The sequence below is a fragment of the Alligator mississippiensis genome, chromosome 5 (genome assembly GCF_030867095.1).
Source record: "Alligator mississippiensis isolate rAllMis1 chromosome 5, rAllMis1, whole genome shotgun sequence".
Lineage (NCBI taxonomy): Eukaryota > Metazoa > Chordata > Crocodylia > Alligatoridae > Alligator > Alligator mississippiensis.
Window position 1 is genome coordinate 34,435,160 of NC_081828.1, and position 25,987 is coordinate 34,461,146.

Sequence of the window (25,987 nt, forward strand, 5' to 3'; positions counted from 1 at the left end):
GTTCAGTCTGACTAGCCATGTAAAGACTTTGTAAACATGTTGCCCAGACATCTTGATTCATCTGGATTTTTTAAAAAGCTTGTCAGTTCCTTGTAAAGGAGCATATTATCACTGAACAAATATAATGCCACACTTCCTGCATCTATTAAGGTGGTGATTTAGCAGAATGCCATCTATTATGTCCTGTTTCCAAATGTTGAAAATGTTATGTCTGTTTGTTTTCTTCAGCCTCTCTTGCAGTGAGACTCTGGATGTATTGTTGTCTTTTGTATGTTTGCACAAATACACCAAAACGGAACAAATATTACACACTAAAATCCTCATCTTGCACTGAGCAACTTCTTATATGAGTAATAATCAGTAATGATTACTCAAATGAATAATGGTGACAGTATTAGGCCACATAATATTTTGACTTGTGACTCTGATACAATAAAGTCTATAAAACAATGTAAAATCCTAATTTTGTGCAAGATCTTGCTGGCAGGCTTCCCAGGGCTTATGATCCCAAGGTGGGAGAATCCTAAATGATCTGGATAATATGTTGCAACAGGATTTTTCCCTTTATAGATTCCGTTTTTAATAGCAAGGAAAAATATGAGAAGACAAGCTGCAGACCAATCAGCATTATGTGTGGCCAGTTGCTTTTATTTTTTAAACAGACAATGCCTTGAAAATGTATAATGCAGGGTGTCAAACTCATCCAGTCCTGTGGGCTGAATGAGGGTCATCATGAGGCTGGCCTGTGGGCTGGTGATGACTCTGAAACTCATGATAAGCTCGGGCCTACTCACAAAAGTTTAAATACAGAATACTTATGGTAACTGCATATTGCAAGAGGATGCAAGTTCATGGCTAGGCCATCTGAGAAAAATAATAATAATAATAATAATAATGAGGTATCTCTTCAGCTTCTCTTGATATATTCAGGATGATTTCAGGCAGACTCCTAGTTGTCTGGTGTGTAACCATATGAAATGTCTATCCTTGATTAATTAGTATGATAAATATTTCTTTTGCAATTAACTCATGTTTATGTGCAGGAAGAGATATTCTCCATATCTGATAGATGTCTCCTCCTGATTTATTATGTTTTTCCTGGCTGTTAATCAATTTCTTGATATGTTCCAAACTGTATAACCTCTTGTTACTGAAGAAGGTAACTCATTCAAATTAGAAATTTCTGATAACCAGTGATGAGCAGGTTAATTAATAGGATTTTCCCATCAATTACTGCTTGGTATTCTCTTGATTTACACAACTAAAAGAATGCTTTGAAGATGCTAAATGAAGGATATAAAAAGTCAGTAAAACAGCAAACAGCGTGCATGCTTTAAGAGTGAGAAATCTCTCTGACACCAGTTGCCGACGCGTCCGACTTACTCAAGAAGTTGAAGAGAAACAGACCGCCTCTTCATTGCCTGTTTGGTGAGAAATCATAACCTTATAGCTAATCACTGGACTTTGATTTGGTTTGGGCTCACTTGACTTGATTTTAAATACTTGTAGTAAATAAAGCCTTTCTGTCACTCATCGAATGAGGTGTCATGTCAATCCCTAGGCTAGTCCAGAATCCTAGGTTTTTATTTGCTAAGAGCTGGATAGGGCCCAGAAACCAGGCCTATGTGCTGGAGCCAGTCTATAGGGCCAGTTCAGTGTAGGTGCCACAGGCAGCGTGTGCCCTGAAGTCTCCCTGCATGCTGCTTACAGCACATGAGCCAGCTCCAGCCCTGCACACCAGATTTAGCATGCACAAGTCTAGACCCTGTACACAGCACACAGCACATGAAGCTAGTCTGGGGCATATGCTGTATACACACACACAGGATCAATCTGGAGCACGTGATATATGTGCTGGACTGGTCCTGCATGCTGGACCTGGCTCACAGTCTGTGGGCCCAATCCAGATCAGTCCCAAATCCAGCATGTAGAATTAGTCTAATGCAGGGAATACATGGAGCACACACCCCAGGCTACTTGCAGTGCATACCATGCTGTGTGCAGCTCATAGCAGATGGGCTCTGTGCACTGCATACAGCATGTACAGCCAGGGCCAGAGTGTGCTGCATGCATGCGCCAGTCTGACACCCAAAGGCAGCACTGGGGGCTGGATAATAGGTAATGCAACCTACTTCTGAAGCCTTGTGTGGAATAAATGTCTAGATCAGTGATTCTCAACCATGGTGTTGTGGGATCTTGTAAAGGTGTCATACGGTATTAGGATTGTTAGGTGTGCAGTAGGCCTGTGCAAGTCAGCAGCAATCCCATCCAGCTTCGGATCTGGCTGCTTTGTATGTCAGGGATCCGATCCAGAGCTCCGGACCAGGTTTCTGCTTCGATCTGGCCGAAGCGGCTCTGAAACTTTGGAGCCACCTCAGAGATCCGGCCATAGGGTATAATAGGGAATCAATGAAATATCTATAACATTGTTGTTTTTTCTATGATTTGGATGAAACTTACTGGGGTAGTAGCCCCTGCTGAGAGTATGAAGTCTGCCAAGTTTCAAGAAGATTGGTGAAGGAGTTTGGGGGGACTGTACCCCAGATTCTTGAAAGTAAAACTCATGTCACATCTGTGTTACAACACAGGGGAGTGAAAACTGCAGGGTTGGTGGCCTCTAGTTAGGCCACAAAGCCTGACAAGTTTCAAGAAGATCAGTGTAGGGGTTTGGGGGAACTGTACCCCAAGTTCTTGAAAACAAAACTCATGTCACGTCTATGTATTACAACACAGGGGGGTCAAATCTGCAGGGGCAGTAGCTCCTGGTGAGGCCTAAAAGCCTGCCAAGTTTCAAGAAGATCAGTGCAGGTGTTTGTGGGGAACTGGACCTCAAACTGTGGACAAGCAAAACTCGTGACATAGATGACCCTGTGTGTGTTAAGGCACAGCAGAGTGAAAGCTGCAGGGATGGTGGCCCCTGCTCAGGCCACAAAGCCTGCCATCTGCCGAGGAGATTGGTGCAGGGGGGTTCTGGGTTCTGGGGCCCTGCACCCCCAGGTGCTGACAGACAAAACTCGTGCCATGGGTGCTTGTGCAACTGTCTCCGTCTTGGGGCAGTTGATTGTCTGTATTGATTATTTCCTCTCCTTAGTCTCTGGTTTTGTAGGTGCTAATTGATGGTAAATAACTGGTCACATTAACTAGCAACTGTGTATTGAGCTGGTCCCTGAGTGAAGCATGATTGGTAACTGGTAACACAGTAGCTTAGCAGCCAGGCCTGCAGTAGTGTCTCCCATGCCCCAAGACAGAGACCGTCAGTTGCACAAGCACCCATGGCACGAGTTTTGTCTGACAGCAGCTAGAGGTGCAGGGCCCCAGAACCCAGAACCCCTGCACCCATCTCCTCGGCAGCTGGGAGGCTTTGTGGCCTGAGCAGGGGCCACCATCCCTGCAGCTTTCACTGTGCTGTGCCTTAACACACACAGGGTCATCTATGTCATGAGTTTTGCTTGTCCACATCTTGAGGTCCAGTTTCCCCCAAACCCCTGCACTGATCTTCTTGAAACTTGGCAGGCTTTTTGGCCTCACCAGAAGCTACTACCCCTGCAGTTTTGACCCCCCTGTGTTATAACACATAGACGTGACATGAGTTTTGTTTTCAAGAATTTAGGGTACAGTTCCCCCAAAACCCCTGCACTGATCTTCTTGAAACTTGGCAGGCTTTGTGGCCTCACCAGGGGCTACTATGCCTGCAGTTTTTTGCCCCCCTGTGATGTAACACATACACGTGACATCAGTTTTGCTTTCAATTTGGGGTGCAATTTCCCCCAAACTTCTGCACTGATTTTCTTGAAGCTTAGCAGGCTTCATGCTTTCAGCAGAATCTACAATCCCTACAAATTTCATCCAAATCAGACAAAAAACAGCAACGTTATAAATATTTTATTGATTCCCCATTATACCCTATGACCAGATCTCTGAAGTGGCTCCAAAGCTTTTCTGAAGCACTTCAGGAGCTCCAAACCACTTCAGAAAGCCTAAAGAAGCCAGCACTTCGATCCAGACATGCTGCTTCAGATGCCGAAGCATCCAAATCTTCTCCAGATCCGGAGCTCTGTCCGAAGCCTCTCACAGCCCTAGTGTGCAGTATCAGCATTGTTAAATTTCAGAAACGAATTTGTAATGTCAAAAACATGCTGACCTGTCCTGGTCTTTTTGAATTCCTTGCAACAGCATAATTGGTCTGTTAATTTTCTGTAGTCAAAAACGAGTAACAGTGCCTGGAGTCTGTCGGAATTTATACGGTGTAGTGCCCAGGACAGTGAATCTACAGACTTCCTTACAGTGACATCTTCTGGGGGACAGTTGTAACCACAATAGCACTTAACTTGACAGCAGGCACACCAGTTAAAAGCATGCGGGAAGAGCTACCTCTTTGTATTCAACATAATTACTTTGCATTGGCAAACATACCCTAGCTAACTCCACTTGATTCAATGGAATTGTTCTTAAAAGAAGTGGCTCATTGTGAAAGACCTTATATTTACACAAAAAGCTTTCCTCTACTTTATCTGTTACTCAACTGCTAATCACTTAATCTAGAGTTCGTCCAGTTCAAGCACATTTCTTTGAAAAGAACATTGCTGCTAGTTGCCATAGCCTCCATCCAATTCACAGATTAGAAAAGTCTTGTCCCTTTTCCATGTATCTGACATGAATGATAAGACCACAGGTATGCTCTTACAAAGAGTCAGACTCTAAGGACCTTTGGGCTAGCTCTTTCCTAGCTGGCTACCTGATTTAACCTTTGTCCCATGTCTCTTTGCCTTGTTTCACTTGCAGTTCTAAAAGTCTCCTTTCATCCTCTCATTATTTTTTTAAATATAATTTACAGGATAAGCTGTCCATAGGGGACCCAGTGAAATTTCTAACCTTTCTTTCATTTTCATTTCATGGCATGGCTTTCCTGAAAATTAAACAGTTTTCCTCCCTCTCCTTTGGTGCAATGAGATGCAAACAGAGCTAACTGCTTGTAATCTCTTTAAATATAAAGGATATGGGAAGAGGGCCACTGCTGAGAGAGGTGAGGGTACACTGAAGGAATCAAAAGAGATAAGTAAAGCAATTAACCCATTGAGGAAAGTGGGAATTATAAAAGCTAGTCCAGGTAATGGGATAAGAAGCCAGAATTGCAACAGATTCCTGGGCCCTGATTGTTCCCTTGTTGTTCACATGTAAAAAGAGGCCTCTTTGTGTGACCCTCACTCTGGCCTTGTGGGAACTGGAATGAAATAGCTCTGCTGCTCTGTACCCTATTTCCCTGACTCATAGGATCAGGATTCAGCAAGTGGGGAGGGCATGAGCAATAGTGACCTAAGAAGGTGTATGACAGAGTTTTACGTGATACACATTGTACTGTCTTGACCCTGTGAAGAAAACTGTTCAAATCTCCCTACCTCAGTTGCTGCAGCAGAACCTACCATGCAAATTAAACTGGTGGTTGAATTTCAAGGCTGTAAAAAAACTGGTTTAAGTTTGACCTAGGCACTCATCTGTTCCCGCTTCCTGGCTATTCCTTTCAAGTCAGAACACTGAGACCTTGAAATGAACAATACCTAGCTAACAGTGCAAACCTCTTGCCTCCTTCTTCTTCTGTAAGCGCTGTGTGGGAGCACCCCCAAGTGGCAGAAAACAAAACGATCAATGTGTTATTAAACTGATAATACAATAAATAATTTCTGAGATCATGGCTACAAACAGACATTGCCAAATGAAGTGGGTCAGCTGTGCCAAGATGTGTCCTGGCACAGATGATCCACTTCATAGGGTGAAATAGATGTTGCCCATTGTCCCACAGACTAGGGACAGACATTACACATAAACTGGTTTAAGTACTCAGAAACTGGTTTAAACCTAATGTGATTTTCAGAAGCACCATGGGAACTGCATGTGTAGACACTTATGAAAATCTAACTAGGTACTTATCCACATGTTAGGCATCTAAATAATTCTTAAAATCTAGTCCATAATGCTTCCTGTTCCATTCAGTTTCTGAAGCTTTTTGGTCTACAGATAGGAATTGTCTCACTGTCTGACCACTGAAAGACTGCCACTTCGGGAATGGGATTTGGGAGATATTCATCATGGCAAGCAACTCAACATGAAACTTAAAAACAAATAAATATGAAAAATAATAAAGGGGGAGGAAGCTTTGATACAAATCTTGGCCAAGGTTCCAGTGTGAACAGGGTTGGCCAGCTGCTCGGAACCAAAGTGTGAGATGCTTATTTTTGCTCAAGTGAGAGTTCAAAACTGACATGGCACCACTACAAGAATGAAGGCAAGTGTCGTAGTTCTGGGATTTTGTAGCAGGCTTATGGCTTGCCTGTGTGCTTCATGTGAAAGCATGTCATGTGCCTGCTTTGACAGACCCTGTATACAGCTGCTGAACAAGTACACAAAGCAAAAAAGTTTGCACACGCGTCTCTATTCTTTGTGTGCCAAATGTGTTTTAAATAGTGGCTTCATATTCTGAAGGATGTTAATTATTTTGGGCGCAGTAAGACAGTATCTTCAGCAAACAACTCCTGTACCAAGAAATGTTAGGGTAACAGAACAGATGTTCAGTGCACATAAACCAGTTTGAAAATGGCTGAAACCAGTTTGAGAAAAACTTGGTTGAACGTAGTATTAGATTTAACTGATTTGGCTCAAAACAGTTTATGCAATGTCTGTCCCAGAGCCCTTTCTGGTTTAAGATAAACCAGACACCCCCAGCATCCCAGCATGCTCTCTGGACTGCTCTCTGGACTGACTCTCTCTGCTCCACAGCAGGGCTGGCCCCTCCCCTCTGCTCCCTGGCGGCAGCTCTGGTAGAGATTGCAGACACAGCAGGGTCTGCCTGGTTTCCCCCACCCCCTCACTGCTTGCTACTCACTGCTCAAGCAGAGACCCCCCCGCTCCCTCCTATCTCCCACAGCGTGGACCCCAGGCACGTGGTATGCTAGCTAATGCTGAGGGGTGTCTCTGTGAGTGTCTCTTTCCAATTTCACTGGGACAGGCAGACAGCACAGTGACCAATTAGGGCTATTTGGGGCTAATCAACGGGTCAGCAGGTAAGCTGTTTAAGAAGAGTTTGAAGTAACAGAGTGAGCCTATTATTTTGCCGATGAGGTGATAATCACTGTTATCAATCCCCTGCTGGCTTGCTTGCCTTCCAGCTTGCTGCAGATAGTACAAAGAAGCAGGGAGAGGGAGACTGAAAAGCTCCATATCAGTGACAAATGCATACACTGCACCCCTCCCCCCACCCCCACTTGCCTCAGAGTGTTAGCAGGGGGCTGGGGGCTGGCAACACTCCCGCCCGTTGAGCAGCCAGGGGGGGAAAGCCTGGGACCATGCAGGCAGACCTCCCTAATTAGAGAGTCCCGTGGATGCCTGGCCACTCCCCCCTCAGCTCAGCACTATGAAAGAGAAGGAAGGGCTGCTCTAGCGCCCCCCAACTTCTAGCCTGAGCCCCTTCAGGCATGTGCCTGAATTTCCTCAATCCAGAGAGAATGTCTGTCCAGTTAGTTACAAACCAGTTCAGCCTAGCCACGTTAGACTAACCTGCAAAAATTGAATCAATTTAGGCTCAAGCTTCTTGAATGTCTGCCCCCAGCCACAGGGTGTGGCAGGTGCCAGATACTGTGGGACAACACTCAGGGCATGCCTCTGCAAACAGGGGGGGCCCATCTTTACAGCTTGCAGATGCGTTCCCAGGGCCTCCCCTAAATCCCTTGTCTTTACTTCAGAGTAGCTGACACGTTAGTTATCCCAAGACAAAAAAATCCCCCAGCTTTTTTAACAATGAAGACAAACTCTTTGCAACTGGCAAAGCCAACAGTTACAGCTTTTCTTCATCTCCTCCAATTTTGATTTGGGGAGTTAAGAAATATAAACATCAGTTTTCATTTTTAAAAAGCACCATGGCTCTTTTTTCATGCTTCCCAAATAAGACGGAAGTGCTGATAATACTTCTTAGAGCTAAAGAAGGTGAGGTGAGGTGAGGCTTACAGGCCTATAATTACTTGGGTCCTCCTTCCTCCCCTCCTTGAAAATTGGGACCACATTAGCCAGTTTCCAATCCCCTGGCACCTGGCCAGATGACCATGAATGCTCATACAGCTGGGCCAAGGGCTCTGCGATGACCCCTGCCAGCTCCCTCAACACTCTTGGGTGGAGGGCATCTGGGTCTGAAGATTTAAAAATGTCTAGCCCTTCCAGAAGATCCCTAACAACATCTGCACTGACTGAAGGCTTGATTGAGCTATCCCCAAGATTGTCCCTACCTCTGGTATGTGGGATATCCTGGTCCCTGTTCAGGAAAACAGAGGCAAAGAAACTGTTAAAAATATCAGCTTTCTTGTCTGGCGTGGCCACCAGATTACCGTTTGTGTCTTGCAGGGGCCCTACATTACCTGGTGCCCTCTTCTTGCTCCCAATGTACTTGAAAAAGGACTTTTTGTTGTCCTTAATCCTGGACGCTAGCCTGAGTTCCATCTCTGCCTTGGCCTTCCTAATAGCCCTCCTACACTCTTGAGCTGAGGAGGAGTACTCCTCCTTGGTGACAGCTCCTCCCTTCCACTGATTGTATGTTCCCCTTTTAGAGGGGGAGGCTCTGTTCCATGCTGGGTGAAACTCTTCCCCTTCCTCTCTGCAGAGGGGCAGCAGGAGGGCAGAGCTCAACTGGGCAGAGTGTGAGTGTGAGGGTGGGGGGTGAGAGGACCCCCACACACTCTCCCATGGCATGCAGCCCCCACTGCCTGTCAGCAGCAGCAGGCAGGGAGGTTAGGGCGCTCGTGCCTGGAGCTGCGCTGCGCCAGGGGAGGGAGCAGAACCTGTCCCATCACCGAGACTCTGCTCCCTGTGCCTGCAGCTCCAGCACTTGCAGAGTGGGAAGCCCCACAGTGGACATGGGGAACTGCCTCCCCCTGCCCCCTGCTTCCCCCTGGAGTTCAGTGCAGGGCTTCCCCGCTGCAAGTGTGGAACTGCAGGCATGGCATGGAGCCCCAGGGATAGAAGCGGCTGGGCAGGCTGTGTGGGGCTGCACTTCTCACCCCCAGTACAGTGCTGGCTGCCTCTATCACAGGGGCTCCATGATGTGTGCCTTCAGCTCCACACTTGCAATGGGGAAGCCTGTGCTGGACTCTGCAGGGAAGCAGGGGATGGGGCTCCCTCCACTCCCAGCAGAGTGCAGGAACCAGCGCAGTAGGGTGTGGGGGAGGCAGCAGGCTCCAGTGCGGGGCTTCTCCTGCTGAGAGTGCTGGAGCTGCAGGCATGGGGAGCAGAGCCTCAGTGATGGGGCAGGCTCCACTCCCACCCCCCACACAGCACAGCGCTGGGCACGAGCATCCTGACATCCCTGCCTGCTGCTGCTTCCAAGCAGCGAGGGCTGCACACCACAGGGGAGTGTGTAGGGGTCCCTACACCCCTCCACCCTTGCACCCATACCCACACCCTGCCCAACTGAACTCCGCACCCCTGTTGCCTCTCTGGGAGGAGTAAAAGGAGGGGGAAGAGTTCCCCCATCCTGGAACAGAGCCTCCCCCTGCCCCCTGGCCCCACTTTGGGGCTGGGCAGCAACACATGGAGTGCCCTGCTCGCGGCCCAATTGCAGGAAGGGGGAAGAGGAGGAGAAAGGGGAGGAGGAGGAAGAGTCCCCATCCAGTGTCTCACAGAGTCCCCCTCCCTACCCTGGGAGGAGGAGGAGGGGGAACAGTCCCCCCCAGCATGGAACAGAGCCCCCCTCCCCACCCTGCAGGACAACGAACCCAGCATGGCCCCGTTAAGGTGAAGGGGGCAGGGAGAAGGGTTAATTCCTCCCTCCCTCCCTTCCCTGCAGCTGGGGTCTGCCATTTCCAGGGGCCACTGCTGCAGTCCCCTCCCCTATACTCCCTGGCAGACAGGCTAATCTCAGCTGCAGTGGGGAAGGAGGGAAGAATTAAAGCCTGCCACTCACCCACTTTGCCTTAATGGGGCCATGCCAGCCAGTGTCTCCACTAGAGCTGGTCCCTGCTCGAGGCAGAGAGCAGAGGAGCAGGGTCAGCCCTGTGGCTGGAGCAGAGAGCCCTGTTGAGCCCAGAGAGCATGCTGGGATGCTGGGGAAGTCTGGTTTATCTTAAACCAGCAAGGGGTCTGGGACAGACATTGCATACATTGGTTTAAGCCCAATCAGCTAACTATGATACTACATTCAACCAAGTTTATCTCAAAGTCGGTTTGGGTATTATGAAACTGATTTATGTGCACTGAATGTCTGTTCTGTTACAGGTTTAAACCAGTTTCTGATTACTTAAACCGATTTATATGTAATGTCTGTCCCTAGCCTTCAGGTTCAGAGTGGGTGCAGCAGTTTTGTCACAGTGCAGAGAGCTCTCAGAACTCACCAGCATGTCAACAGAGCTCCTGCTGGGAGTCCCCCATGTGCCATGAGTATTATGAGCTCACTAGTTGGTTAGCACAGGGTCTGCCTGGAGTCCCTGCTTTTAAGCAGCTGCGGAGCCTGCTGTTGTTGCCTCTTCCCCTCCCCCATCTCCATATGTAAAAGAAAACAGGCACTTAAAGGAGTGAAAGAGATCTGTAAATTAGGAGCAAAGAGAACTTAGCAGAAGTAGCTTCAAAATAAGAGAAGTGTATGAATAGATAACCTAATTAGGTAAAAGAACAAGACCATTCAGAAAGGAAAAGGGTCTTCATTAGAGGTTAGAAGAAACACCAGTTATTTTATAATGAGTCATGAAACCATCACCTATGTTTAGTCCATGTTTAGTGTCGAGTAAAGATATGAACTTTTGTTTCCAAGCCCATCTTTTGGAGGTGTTTTGTTGATTTCTTTTGAATGAAAAGACTGTCTAAAGTAGAGTGGTTGTTCTGTGAAAGGGGTTCCCTGACAGGTGATGTGGTATCTCTGTCCTTTATCTTTTTCCTATGAGAGGTAAGTTGTTTAATTTCATTCACATATAGTAGCTTCCATGAGAATGAGTTGTACAACATTACGGGAAGGACATGTGGGATCCATGAATTATAATGGCTTTGATGTGGGAAGTGTCACTTGTGGGAGCAATGGAGATGTATAGACAGGTTCTGCATTCATTCTTAAGGCAGGGTTGCATTTCATTTTTGCTGAGCAGAAGGGAGTTTCTTCTGACAATGTGTTGCATACAGGCTGGAGATTATTGGAAAGCCAGGAGCAGAGGATTTGGGAATATTTCTGTCAAGGTCCAATCTTTTTCAACTGTAGGCAGTTATTTGTTTGATAAGCCTTCTTATGTGTGTCGGTATGTGCCGATCAGCAATGTGCAGTCAGTGGGGATTTCCTTTTTGTATTGTAGTTAATGTGGGATATTTGGGTGGCCTCTTTCAAAGATGCAGGCTATTTCTTTTATAGAATTCTGTGATTTGACATCAGCCCAGCAAACTAGAGGTACTGAACTCACCAAGGCAGCGTTTTGCCCTGCAAGCTACAGGTATTTGCTCTGCAAGCTACAGGTGCCAAACTAGGCACAAAAATTTGCAGTTTAGCATCTGCTCATCAAGCCGTTGATAAAAGTCATCACTTTTAAAAGTGGCTGTACTTTGGCGTTCGCTTACCAGAGTATTCACCGGTAGAATTACTGAGCCAGAGGCCTTACAGTAACCTAGTAAAGTTGTGATCGATTGACCAAACTGTAATAATATTTATCCTCAGACTATCTACCTAGCTCTTGCTACATCTAGATAGGTTCTGATATAAAGTGATATAATGTACAATACTTCAATGAACTGGTGGTAAAGGAAATACATTTTTCACAGGTGAATAATACTCTGAAGCTAAGCAGGTAAGATAGAGAAATCCTACAGTTTCAAAGTGGTAGGTCCAGGTGACTCTGCATCTATTTAAAATCCTCTAAAAATGCAACAGGTTTGTATTTTTCTTCATAAACATCAATTAGAAATTAATTAAGCCCTGTTAAATTTAGAAAAAAAGATTTATTTATTTCTATTTTTAAAAACAACACACCTGGATGACAAACAAATCATATTCTAAAATGTACCTTTTTATTAGCTTTTAAGGGACACCCAAACATTGAGTTGTTTAATATGGCAGGCTGTGGAAGAGGATTCTTTCCATTTTCTCTGCTTATTTCTGACATTTACATTTTCTCTCCTTTGTTTAGCTGGAGGATTCCTCTACTTCTCACTAAAGTTACATTCTCATTTTTCAGTCAAAAGTACTGGAAGAAGTTCTTTTCTTTTTTTTCCTGAAAATTCTAATCCGGCATAAAAACAGTGTCATGCTCTTATCTTCCATGTAAATTTGTGCCATGATTTAAAATGGCTTTTTAAAATATTTTCAGGTCAGCACCATTTTGCTACACTTGCAGATAGTGAGTTACTTTTTAGGTTGCTTCATTAAAATGTTCAAAACAATCCCCAGTGAAAAGATACTTTACCACCAGCCTGTTCTGAATGGAAGAAAGAAGTACTTTTAAAATCATCACTTAAAATTTGCAGCTTCATTCTTCCTTTGTGCATATTGCTGAGCAAGACATTGTAGAGGTTATAAAAATGCACCAAAGACAGAACATGGAGAAAATAGACCAGTAAAACAGGCTGTATCTTTCAGTACTCATTAGTCCTTTGGTGAAATAACAAGCACTGGTTTACTGATGGCTGGTGCTGAGCAAAAAAAAAAAAAAAAAATCGAGTGAGAATTAAAAATGCTCATTGCCTTTTCGAATCAACCCCCCAGTATAATAACCTAAGTAATTTAAATGCCACAAATATCGGAAAGGGATCAAAGTAATATGAGTGTTAGGATAACTGATAATACAAAGATGTACCCGCCGGGCCTCGTACATCTTACCTTGGGCTTCCTTGATCCGAGTGCTTGCTGGTACTTGCCTTGCCGTCGCAGGTGGCCTTCTGGGAGGTCTTCCCACACACTGCAACCTGCCCCTTCTCGCCTGCCACGACTTGAATCTTTCAGTGCGTGGGGCTTCATGCAGCGCGGTTGCCCTTGTCGGTCACCTGCTTCTCAGACGTCTTCTGCAAGGCTCCTCCTCCCCTGCACCTCGCCCTTTACCCAGCCCGGAGGATCTTGGCTGTTTCCGTGGTTGACCCAATATCCCCTAGATACTTAAACAATGAGCTCACCTCTCGCTCCAACTCCCTGCCTCCACCACCTCAGCCCCTTCTAATGTGGGGAAATCTCCCTCCAGAACTCAAACGAAAAGCTCAATGAGCCTCAAGAGAGGCATAACCCTGCCCCTATTGGGCTTCCTTATGGAGCTGACAGCCTTTCTATCCCTCCACTTTTTGACAGGGCCACCTGCCCGTGGCTCGGTTCTATAGCCCCTCTCTGCCTATCCCATCCTCACACCACTCATTCTCTGGTATCCTACCAGTGTGACCCTCTGTCTGGGTCCCCTGGGAGCAGTGCCTCTCTCTCCGGGTCTTCCCCGAACAGCAGCCCTCTCTCCGGGTCTTCCCCGAACAGCAGCCCTCTCTCTGGGTCTTCTCCAGCCCGTTGACCCCTCCGCGCCACTGGGGCTCTTACCGTTCCCTCTCCCGGCTTGCCTGCAGCTGTCGTGCTGGCCTTGGGTGCTGGCTCGCCCCCGGGTTCCTTTAGTTCCCTGTGGTGAGCACGGGCAGTCACCTCTGGCGTTCCGCACCTCCAGCTGACTCCACCGGCCAGGATCCCTCCCAGCAGCCACGTGCACGCCCCGCTCCTTTTCGCCGCCGGCCCTTTTATTTCCACCGGCCGGCGATTGGGAGTGACATCCTCCGCCAGCCGTGGGTAACTTAAGGCGTGATCTACACCCGGCGCGGGCTTCTCCTGCCGTCCCTGCTCCTCCTCCCATCCTGCAGTGAGCAAGTTACCTTTTTTATTTTCCTTTTCTCCATTCCACCCCCGGCTCCTAGCCCTGGGGCTCCCCCCGTGGACTCGGGAGTCTCCCCGGTCTTTCTCTCCCTGTGACAAAAGATAATGGCTAAATGAAGATCAGCTGGCTGTTCATAACAAAGCAAGAAATCGTTTTGTATTGCAAGAAGCTTTACAAATTCTATGGTTCCTTTCATGAATAAACTAATTGCAACCTAAAAACACAGTTCCCAAACTAGCCAGCATACATCCATAAACCCTGAGCAGTATAGTCACAGTTTAACTCAGAGTTAGCCCTCCAGAACTGCATTTCCAATGGTCAATAGGCTACTGATCATCAGGTATTAGCACTGAAATGAAAAAACAGCCTTCTGGCTGCAAATAGCTCACCAGTTTCTAATTTTTCCTCGATTCACTCACGTATAATATTCAGATTGGATTGTAATTCCATCTTTGCATCAACTGTTGTAAAATGAAGCAATGAGAATTATTCCTGGCATGTGCTGGAATATCATATTTAGGTATGTCAAATATCAAATTGATTGTATTAAGTCATGTGCTATAAGATGGGACTTAGAACTTTCCCCAACAGCCTGTTTTAAAAGTATGTTCACAGTGTTCAGACTTATCCAGAAATTGAGCTGATTTATTCAAACAAAACAATATAAAGATTTTGGAAAAGTAAAGTACTTTTTGCTGCCCCCAGGATGATGCAGAGCACCTCCCATGGTTGCCTTCTCACTTGGCTGTAATTTCCATTTAATACTCTTCTTAGCCCAGTCTACTTAGCCACCTACCATGCATAAATAGGGGTCTACGCAACTTGAGGCAGTGGCCAACTGATTTTGTGGGGAGATTGTTGGGTCAGCTGCTATTTTCATTGGCTGATCATGGTGTCCCCCGTGCCCCTTATTGGTCAATGGGTCCTGGTGGCCCTGCCCCTCGTTGCTGATTGATTGCAAGGGCTATCCATCATGCACCCCTCCTCCCAACCGCTGATTGACGCGGGGGAGGGGGGAGCACACAACATGCAGCCCTCTCAGCCAATCAGCATTGAGGGGTGGAGGCAGCAGCCATCTTGGGCTCCCCTTCTTGCTGGCAGCCCCCTACCCCATTTCCCATCCAGCAAGCTGTGCGATGAGGCCACAGTGCCATGAGGACTGCTGGTTCTCTCTGGGGAGCTAGCATTTTATTTTCAGTAAGTCTTTTTTCCTGCAGATTTTGCTGGCATTGCCTAATTTCATGGGCAATGCCAGATGTTTGTGATTTCTGTGAAATCCACAAAATCATGATTTTGGTAGGTCCCTATGCATAAATCTGGAACCGCTTTTCCAGGCCTTTTGCCAAATTATGTGCTCCTGTGTAGTTCAGGTATATAGAGGTGAGACTGAATTCTCCCAGTTGGCTTAGATATTTTAAGTAATATTTAATATTACTACTAGGTTTCTTTTTTGAATGCATAGTAATACAAGTGTGTAGGTTGTAGCCGTGTTGGTCTAAGGACATAGGTAGACAAGGTTCTTTGGGTGAATCTGATACCTTTTATTAGACCAACTTAAATAGTTGGAGAACAATTTTTAAGCAAGCTTTCAGGTTCAAAAACCCTTCGTCGGGCTGAGGCAGTTTCAGCAGTTGGTGTGTGCTCTTCCTGGATGGAATGAAAAGTAAAGAAGCCAGCGGCTGGGCTGGTATGCATGCAAGATGGGCAGTCAGTGAAGATGTAGATTGAGGAGTCAATGGGTGAGAGAGAGCCTGGGTGGCAGGGAGAGAAGAGGGATGAATAGTGGAGAAGTACCTGGGGAGTTGGATGTCAGGCAGGTTATAATGTGCCATAAATCCAATGGCTATATTTAGTTCATGATTTTTAGTATCCAGGAGGTTGATGAAGTGGAGTTCATAGGCTCATCCCTGGGAAGTGTTTTGTAAGTTTTCTTTGAGGATCAGGACTGAGAGATTGGAGAGAAAGTGGTTTTCTTGTGAGAAATGTGCCCCCACAGGTAATTGGGTATTCCTGTCTTTGATGGATTTCCGGTGTGCATTCATTCTGGTGCGCAGTTGTTGTCTGGTCTCTCCTAGGTATTTTCCATCTGGGTATTTGTTGTATTGGATGAGATATATTACATTTCTGGAGGTGCAGATGTAAAATCCAGGAATGCTGATGGCTCTGCTGTGGGGTATAGTAATAGTAGGGGTGGTGGAGATGTGTTGGCAGGTTTTGCATTTCTTGTCATGGCATGGTCTGGATCCATTTGGTGTGTTCTGGGCCTGAGGAAGTTTGCTTCTGGTGATGAGGTTGGTGAGGTTTGTGCTTGTTTGGGTGGCTTTGGGAAGATCTCTTTCAGAATAGGGTCTCTTTCTAGTATGGGTTGCAATTGTTTGAGGATTTTCCATACGGATCCTGTTACAATTTTCCAGGTCCAGAATCTAATTAGTGGAGGTTTGCCTCTCTCCCACTGGCACAGGGAATCAGGTGCCCCCCTTGCCTTCTGCTTGCCCCCTTCTTCCCCCTACAGTCCCTTCCCTTTTGTCCTTACTCTCAGGCCCTACTCTCCCTGAACATGGAAGCAAGGAGCAAATTTGAAAACATTGACCTTGAAAAGATCACAACTATAGTAATTTGCATACAGAACCCATAAACTTAGTTTCATAGATTTCATAGACATTGAGGCTGGAAGGGACCTTGAAAGATCATCAAGTCCACCCCCTGCCCCAGGGGCAGGAGGTCAGCTAGGGTCAAATGATCTCATCAAGATAAACATCCAAACATTTCTTAAAGGAGTCCAGAGTAGGTGCCTGCACCACCTCTGGAGGCGGTCTGTTCCAGGCCTTGAAGGCTTGGACAGTAAAGAAGTTTTTCTTTATGTCCAGCCTAAAATGGTCTTGGAGGAATTTGTGACTGTTGGTCCTTGCTGTCCCTTGAGGCACTTTGGTGAACAGACATTCCCCCCCAGTTCATCCAGAATTGATTAATTATACCTTTTTTTGGAAACTGCTGCAAGTTCTAGCACAGGTACTCCATAAACACACTTTTAAGCTGCACTTTAGCACCTATTTAAACACAGTAAAAACTTTTTTTTCTAATTTTGTGTTACAGCCAAATTAGCCAAATCAGTTCTGAATTCTGTTGACTGGGCACAGCTCAGTTGTTTAAGTCTGTGTGGTGCTACCACTGGCAAGTATCCTACTTACCTTCAGCCTGGGGATTCAGATACTTCCAAATCCATGACAGGCATCCTAAATACAAGCCTCAAACCTAGAGGTCCTGGAAGTAAGATGCCCCCTAGTCTTGCTAACCCCTAGCTAAAAGGCTGAAGAAGCAAGCTAGGGGGAAAGTCCAAGAACAATCCCCTGTCACCATAAATTGTATAGCTGAGATCCTCTCCCTGGGGGTATTTTAGACCAGGGGAAGGCAAAATATGGCCCATGGACTGAATCTGGCCTGCCAAGGACTTCATCCAGCTTGCAAGCAAGTGCCCACTAATTAATTGTATTCTGCTTGGCCCACAGCTGCCCCTGCTGCACTTGCATGATGCCCAGACCCCACACACTCACACCAGAGCAGCACACTGCACTCTCATCCTCATGTGGGGAGAGCCCTGGCCTCAGCCCTGGCCAGCACAGAGCTTCTGGCGAGGCTGCTGCTACCACTTCTAAGTGAACTGCTTGGTTACCCCAGCTCCTCCTCATGTCCCTGCTGCAGTGCTCCAGGCAGCAGGTAGGGAAACACTGAGAGAGAGAAGCTGCAGCTGGACCGGAGCACAGGGCCTAGGTCAGCTCAGATCTATCGCATGGGGCCCACCACAGCTCATGGACAGCTCCCAGGTCTCATACACTACTGCGGGGAAGCCTCGTGTGATGCAGCTACTGGCCTTTACCATTCCCTGTCACCATGTGCAGCTCCTGGACTCCACCAGAAGTGACGGGGAGCCCTACATGATGGAGCCAAGATGTATCTGCCCTGATCCCTGCTTCCTGGCGGAGTCCCAGGAGCTGCATGTGGTGGCAAGGAACAGGGCCAAGCTGTTGGGTCCATTGTGCAGGGCTCCCCCGTCACAGTGCATGGCTCTGGCCGGGGCTTGGGAGCTGCACTTGAAATATGGGGGAGCCCTGCATGATGGAAGTGGGCTGGCCTGGCCTGCTTCTTGCTGGAAGTGGTTGGAGCTGCGCGCCACCAGGGGGCTCTGCCTGCATGCAATGAGCACCCCAAGGGCCTGCCACTTGCTGCTACTGCTGCCACCACTGCTAATGGCAGAACCTGTGTGCCATGATGGGAGTGTGGGGGCGCCATACCCTCCCACACCCACACCCTCCCTTACACCCCCCATACACACCCCACACCACCCCTCACACTCTGCCCACACAACCCTACACCCACCCTCACCACCATACCCTCCCCCACACATCACCTACACCCCCACACCCTCACCACACCCCTCCACAAACCACACCCCCACACCTCCCATAAGCCCTGCACACACCCCACCACACACACACTCCTCGACACACAATATCCCTCCCTCACACCCTCCCTCACACCCCCACTACACACCCCACACCACCCCTCACACTCTGCCCATACAACCCTACACCCACCCTCACCACCATACCCTCCCCCACACATCACCTACACCCCCACACCCTCACCACACCCCTCCACAAACCCCACACCCCCACGCCTCCCATAACCCCTGCACACACCCCACCACACACACACTCCCCAACACACGATATACAAGAGTAAGACTTTATTTTTGAGCTATTATGCAATCACCTCTATATACACTAAGCAAACACATGCAAAACATAAAATATTTTTTGAAATAAAATGAAAATATGTTATAGTAGATGTTTGATTTTTAGCGTATGATTTGTTTTCCAGTTCAAGAAAGCAACCTTCCCACCTGCTTCCCAAAAGGAGCACTTCTGGGGGCAAGGGGAGAGACTTCAGGTATCAAAGGCCAGGGTTTAGGGGCAGGACTTCCAGTCCCAAGATAGCAACCAAGGGTCAAGACACCTCTCAAGGGGCAGGGCTCTCTTGTGGCCCTCAACAACTCACTAAAACTCATTAAGCAGCCCTCCAGCCAAAATAATTGCCCACCCCTGTTATAGACTCTCACAGGGACCTGCCTGTAGTGCAAGGGACAGGCCTTCACTCTAACTACACCAAGGCATCCAAGGCCAAGAAGGTAGTATCTGTCCTGCCAGATAAATAAAACCCTCTGGGCCAAAAAAATAACTCATGGTGGTATATCCCCTGCCAGACAAGTATCATATTAGTTTCCACATGCACAATATCAGTTTAAAGCCAAAAGGCTCATGATTTACCATATTGTTAATTGAACTGGGCCCTAACAGAGTCAACAGCATTTCATGGTCACCCCAGAAATCAGCACTGCTCAGTATGTGTGTGTGCTCCAGATACCCCTCACAACGGATCCATGTGCTGATTAGCCCTAACTCATAACTGGAACTGGGTGTTCTTGACACAAGTCCTGAGATCCTCCAAAAAGTCCTGATATCCTCCAAAAATGTATGCAGGGCAACCTGGTCTGTCTCTACCTTAAGGAGGGCAAGGCCACACTAGTCATATGTGACAGGCTGAGAGAGGTGCCAACAGGGGGATTCTGGGTGAACTGCTTGAGGCCCTATTTGGTGCTCTTTCCTGCTGTTTAAGGCTGGTAAAGAAACAGGAATCTTTGGAAGTGGGAAAGAAAGGTGAAGCTCAGCTGTGGGAATGAAGCACTTAAATGTATGTAGCACAGTGGCTCACTATGACTATAGAAAGAATCAGTGCTGAGGGGGACTGTGCTTAATAAGTACTTCTAGATGTTTTATTCAGATAGGTTGCACTAACCTAGCTTTGTTATAGGTTACTATGAGGTGGTTTTCCTGTGGAGGTCAGATCACCTTGAATGATGTATAGTGACAGATGGAGACCTATCTAATACACTGTAGACAGGCATCTTTCTGAGAATCTACTATAGCTTCCCAGTGGGAAGATCTTACCTACATGCTTATGTATCCTTGTGATCATCCATCGTGCCCTTTTCTTGCTTACTTTCATCTGTGGCATGTCACCGTGTTTTCCTGGGACTATTGGCATTGAAGTGCTTTGTGGCTGCAATGTGTCATGGGTTGAAATAGACAATTTGGAGGACTCTGAGGAATTAGTTACCTGCAAACACAAGGGACTGAATTCAACCATCTAAATTCAGCAGACCAACATCCAATCATGCAGGCGACCTTCCTTTAGCGTGGATGTGGCAAGCAGGTGCAGAGAAATCACTGACGTATCGCTATGCAACCAAGGCCCCATTACCTCTCCATGCTGCTTCTGTCCATTTGGCTGTGCCCATCCGCCTCTTTTTCACTTTCCCTCCAGCCACATCCTTAGAAAAGATAGGTGTCACCCTACAGGCATAAAACAGGAGGCATGTTCTTCACAGAGTCTCTTCTAGTAAGAACGATACAAAGAGATGATGTGATGACAACGGTCTAGGCATTGTAGACTACTGCAGGGCAGCACTGGAGCCCTGCCCAAGGGGATGGTCCAGATGCCCGGTGCTGGACCGGCTCTGGAGTGGGCACAGCTCCCGTCCCCCTCACTGCCGGCCGGGGCAGGCGACATGCAACAGAACAAGTGCCAGGCATGTCACTCCTTTGAGGCGAGGGCAGTTGGTGGCCGCCTGCCCCTGGCCAACTGTCTGCTATTAAAATGCCATTCATTTTCAAACATCCCGGGTGCCGCGGGGGCCGGAGCGTGGTGCAGGGGCAGGCTCCCCAGGGATGGGGGCGGGCCAGGCCGGGCACCACCTGCATTTCCTGCACTGCTGCGGACGGGCCATTGTGAGCGACACAGCCGGTGGGCAGGTGAGGTCCGTGCCTGGGCTGGGAAGTGCCCTGCTCTGCCCTGCACCGCCCCGTGCTGCAGCCCGGCCTCGCTCCGCTCACAGCCCTGCTGTGAGTGTGACCCAGGCAGGCTCCACAGTCCCTGAGCCCGGCAGCTGCCCCCTTGTCCCCCGCCCTGGCAGTGCGCCATTGGGACCCTGGGCTGGGCCCCAAGGAAAAGGCCACACAGAGCCGTGGATAGCGACAGGATGAGGTGGAAGAAGGAGTTTCTTGAGCCTTCTTGACCCCGACCTGGGCTCCTACCTACAGCTCCCCCAGAAGACTCGGACTCTGACTGGTGGTACCCTACTGACTTTCACCTGAGCTTAGGACCTGTCACTCCTCAGGGCAAAGAAAAGACAGGGACTGCTGCTCGTGGGGCCCCACCTGGTGAGACCAAAGGAGAAAACATCCCCACGCCTTTACCTGCCAGTGGGACAGACTCCTCAAGTGAGAGGGAACCCTAGTCACTGGGGCCCTCATGGAGTCCTGCCCCAGACTGCACCCCATGGCCAAGGTGGGAGCTTTGGCCAGTCCACTGCTTCACCTACAATGCCCTGGGGGTGCCAGGGGAAGTTCCCATCACTGCCTCTTGGGTCCAGTAGTCCCCCAGGCTGAGGCCTGTGCTTCACCGGGGACAGTGAAGGGTTGCACGGGGGAGGATGTGACGGGCTAGCTGGCAGTGACTTAGTCCAGGGGTTTTGAAGGGGTAAAAGATGATTGGAGGACTTGGGATTCCTTTTCCACACCAATCAGGCCCCAGAGACTCACCTTCCGTGTCCCCTGATTGGCCCCTTGGGTCACCTGGAGGGAGATAAAAGGGGCAGCACAGCTGACTCAGGGAAGACCAGATAGGGACCACAAGGAAGGAGATTCGAAGAGCTGGGCCAGTGGGGTGGGAGCAGTTGCCCCAGAAGCACCTGAAGGAGTGGGACCCTCAGCAGCGCGGCATGTGGCTGGCAGGAGAGGTTCCCCACTGGGCTCCAGGATCCCCTTTGAGAGGCTCCCCAGCTCCAGCAAGGATCTGAGCAGCAACCTGAGAGGTTCCCAGCTCTGCTTCCAGCTCCTCCAATAAGAGGCCAGGCAGCTTGATGTAAAGCCAGGGCTCTAGGAAGGTCAAGACCCCTAGCAGCTTGACTTAGTACCAGCACGTGTGGGGAAGCATTTTTGTGGGAGATCCAAGTTCAAGTCCCAGCTGGGTTGACTTGTGGTGAGTGAAGTAACAGGAAGAAATTCTTGTTGCAGTGGAAAGGGGTCATTGTGTTTTCCCCCCTTTCTCCCCCTCCAGGTACCTAGGTCCTATATTCCTTGTTATTTGACCTTTTGTATTTTGTGCCTTTTATATTTCACCAATCAGTAGCATTTGTTCTGCTATTTGTGTTTTATATTTTGTTAACCCTGTCTTTTGTCAACTGGATGAATATGTCTATGATTGTAAATGTCTAACCTTTGTTGAATCCTGCCTCCTTGGGGCATTGTAGTGCCCCCTGTACCCCCTGGTTTACGTCTGTTGTGTTCCCAGTACTGTTCTCTCATTAAAAGGTATATGGTTTGTCATAACCCAAAGGGTATGATTGTGTGCGCGCTTCGGCACTGCAGAATTATTTCCCGCCACATGGAGCTTTCTTTGCACGGTGCAATTCTCAGTTGCATAGAGAAAACCCCGGTGCAAAGGAGTTCCTGCCACCCGCATGCAAATTTGTGTCCCACTATTGGCTGTTTCTAAATTATTCCCACGTGGTGGCTAGCGATTGGCTTGCTAGCCATATAAGAGGCTTGAGCGGTTTCCGCCCAAGTTGGAGGAGGACTTCACAACCATCTCATGGAGGAGGAGGACTTCACATCTCGTGAAGAACTCTAAGCACGCTGTGGAGCTTAATGAACCCAGAATGTGCCTTAAGAAGGATACAGGGGCCTGATCAACCTCTAGCCCCTCCCCGTCGCTGCCTGATCCCTCGACATACCCTTCCCTGCGCGCTTTTGTGGAGAGTCACCTTTTGGACTCTCATCGTGGTATCCAGAGCTCTTAGGGTTATTTCGTCCGGTTGATTCGACGGGCTCGCGGTTCTAGAGCTCTCAGCCGACCTTGGACCAGAGTTCGCGGTTAGAACTCTTGTCCGCTCTTCTTCTTTCCTATCTGTAACTGCAACGCAAGCAAGTTTTCCTGCCTGCACCGCAATCATCTATGGTGTAAGTAAAATAATCTTTAATCAACCGCTACGCGTCTGTGCCTAATTCTAGTCCGCCGTGCTGAATTCCCTGACCCACGTGCCAGGGCTGCTGGCCACAGCCCGCCGCGTGCCCCCGAAAGCCTCGGACCGCTCCCGGCCCGCACATGGTTAAGTCCCCAGTGGTGGTCTGGCTCTGCTCTATAGGGGGAGGAGAGTCCCTACACCTCCCACAGCACTTGTGCACCTGCTTTGATCCCTTCAATTGGAGAGGAGGTACTCTTGGAGCACTGCCAGGTTACATTTTGGGGGCTCGTCCAGGATCCCCGCGTAGCGGGTGCTAGAATATTATTTAAGCACTGTGTACCCCTGGAGAGGGAGAGAGAGAGAGAGAGAGAAAGAGAGAGAGCGAGAGAGAGAGAGAGAGAGAGAGAGCCACCAGGAGACATGTCCAATGCCGACCAGTCTGCCATACCCTCCGGGAGTGATGGGACTGTGCAGGGGGGAGTGGGGCAAACTGCTGGTACTGAGGCTACCCCAGAATCAGTGAGGGTTTTCCAGCAGATTCTGTGGGAGGTGACCCATTCCTCCAGTGACCAGGCAGCCTATAAGAGACTCCGGAGTTTCTCAAGAGCCCTTCCAGTCCCTGCAGGGGAGGAAGGATTCGACTCTTGGCTTTCCCATGTTCAAGAGACTTTACTGACTTGGCAAATACCTGATAAGGATAAGTGACACCTTCTGCTGGAGGTCCTGAGGGAGCCTGTCTTTGGGGTTGTGAGGACTGCCAAACTCCGGTACCCTGTTATCACCACCCAGCTACTCGTGCAGGTCCTTCAGGATGCTTTTGGCCAACCCACAGGGAGTGGGGGGGCATACTACGAATTGCTGGGAACCTTTCAGCACAAGGGTGAGACTCCTTCAGCGTATGTCCTGTGCTTACAGCCAGTGTTACAACGCCTGGTGACCCAAGGAGCACTTAGTGTCACTGATGCTGATCAGATAAAGCTCCGGCAAATTTGTATTGGGGCACGGTATAGCTCGGACTTACTCCGGAACCTCAACTTAGTGGGGTGCAGGAGCAGCCCACCTGACTTCAATCACCTCCTCCAAGAGATTTGTGAAGAGGAAGAGATATCCAGACTCAGAGAGACTATGTGGGTCCCAGAGGATGTTTCCCCCCAGAGAGGACCCATAGGTCAGGTGCTAATGGTGGCTCCCCATGAGGATGCCTTGTTGGGAGTGGAAGAGGAGCCTGTGGCTCCAGCACTAGCAGCTGCCATGGCCAGAACCACCCCCCAGGGGTCAGCACTGGCCCAGTCATCGTGCCTCGGGAGGACCTCAGCCCCATACCTGCTCTAGGGCCCCAGGGTCCTGCTATAGATGTGCACCCAGCCTGAGAACCCTGAATTGGTATTTGAAAAGTTAAAAGGGCAGTGGGCAGTGGGAAACGGGGAAGGGGCAGAGCAATGGAGTCAGCTCCACTCTGGACCCAAACAGACTCCTGCACATTACCCTCAGTAAATTCACTGCCAAAGGGGCTAGTGGGACCCTGTGTAGAGGTCCCTGTGACGGTGAATGGTCACTCGTGCCAGGCCATTCTAGACAGCGTGTCCCAGGTTACCATCCTATTTGAATCCTTCTATGAAGAACATCTGAGACATTTGCCTTTGCTTCCCCTTATGGGGCTGGGACTTTGTGGCTTAAGCCAGGAGCAGTATCCTTACAGGGGTTATGTGAACGTGAGGCTAAAATTCCCTGCTGAAATAGCTGGGGTGGAGGAAGAAGTGTCAACCATCGCTCTAGTATGCCCTGATCTGGGGTGGATGAAAGGAGCCACTCTCATTGTAGGGACCAACTCCAGCCTTTTCCAGGTTCTTGCTCACTACTGTAAATGACAAACTGGCCCAGGTTACCAACAACGGTTAACGATGCATGCCTTGTGCTCAGAGGCGTATGACTGATGGGAGCATAGAGAGATGTGGGGTCACCCTGAGGTTGTGGGTACCCTGCACTTCTCTGGAGCAAAGCCCCAGCATGTCCCTGAACAGGGCCAATGGGCTTTGCCTACTGTATGCAATTGGATTGAGAAGGATGAAAAGAATAAGCTGCTGGTGGTGGAGACCCCCACTGGGAGAGAGAGACCCGGTGCGCTGAGGGTCCCTGATGGTTTGATTGAGACAAAAGGGCTCAGCCAAAACCCATGATGGTGGTTAACCCAACTTTGAAAGATATTGTGGACCACCTGGGACAGAAGGTAGCCTTGATAAAGGAAGCTGAAGCGGTGAGCCCTGAGCACGAGGGAAACCCCACTCCAATTGACCCTTCAAGGAACTCCCCAGTGCCCCAAGCCTGTAAAGCTTGGCTCAGGGACAAACTCAGGGCTCGAGCCCGTGTTTTCTCCCTGCATGACTGGGATGTGGGGAGGCTAAGGGGGTGGAGCATCACATTCATTTGAGCAACCCACGACCCTTTCGCGAAAGGTCTCGGCGCATTCCCCTCTTTGAGATGGAGGAGGTAAGATGTCATCTACAGGAGCTCATGGACCACCTCATCTTCACAGAATCTAAGAGACCTTATGCCTCTCCCATTGTGATTGTGCAGAAGAAGAATGGCCAACTCCATATGTGTATTGATTACCAGACTTTGAACGCCTGGACCATCACCGATCAATACACTGTTCCATGGGTGCAGGAGGCTTTAGACTGTTTAGTAGGGAGCAAATGGTTTTCGGTACTAGACCTCCGCAGCCGCTACTACCAGATACCTCTGCGGGAAGAGGACAAAGAGAAGACTGCTTTTATTTGCCCCTTGGGATTCTATCAGTTTGAATGAATGCCCCAAGGGATATCTGGGGTTCCCGCCACCTTCCAGTAACTAATGGAGAAGGTGGTTGGGGATATGCATATGACCCAAGTACTGGTTTATTTAGATGATATCATTGTTTTCGGAAAGACCCTGGAGGAACAAGAAGAATGGCTATTCCGGGTACTTGATCGACTGGAGACGGCTAGACTTAAGTTGGCCATTGATAAATGTAAGTTCTGCCAGGCCTCTGTGAAGTACGTAGGACATATTGTATCACAGGAAG

At 48.6% G+C, this 25,987-nt stretch overlaps 1 protein-coding gene across 1 annotated transcript in view; it reads left to right on the plus strand.

Moving 5' to 3' along the window:
- Positions 1-1,340: 1,340 nt before the first annotated feature.
- SLC44A3 (solute carrier family 44 member 3) overlaps positions 1,341-25,987 on the plus strand; it is a 90,830-nt gene continuing 66,183 nt past the window's right edge. Inside the window, exon 1 of the mRNA XM_059728069.1 lies at positions 1,341-1,428. The gene's annotated coding sequence lies outside the window, so the exon portion shown is untranslated. The remainder of the gene's footprint in view (positions 1,429-25,987) is intronic.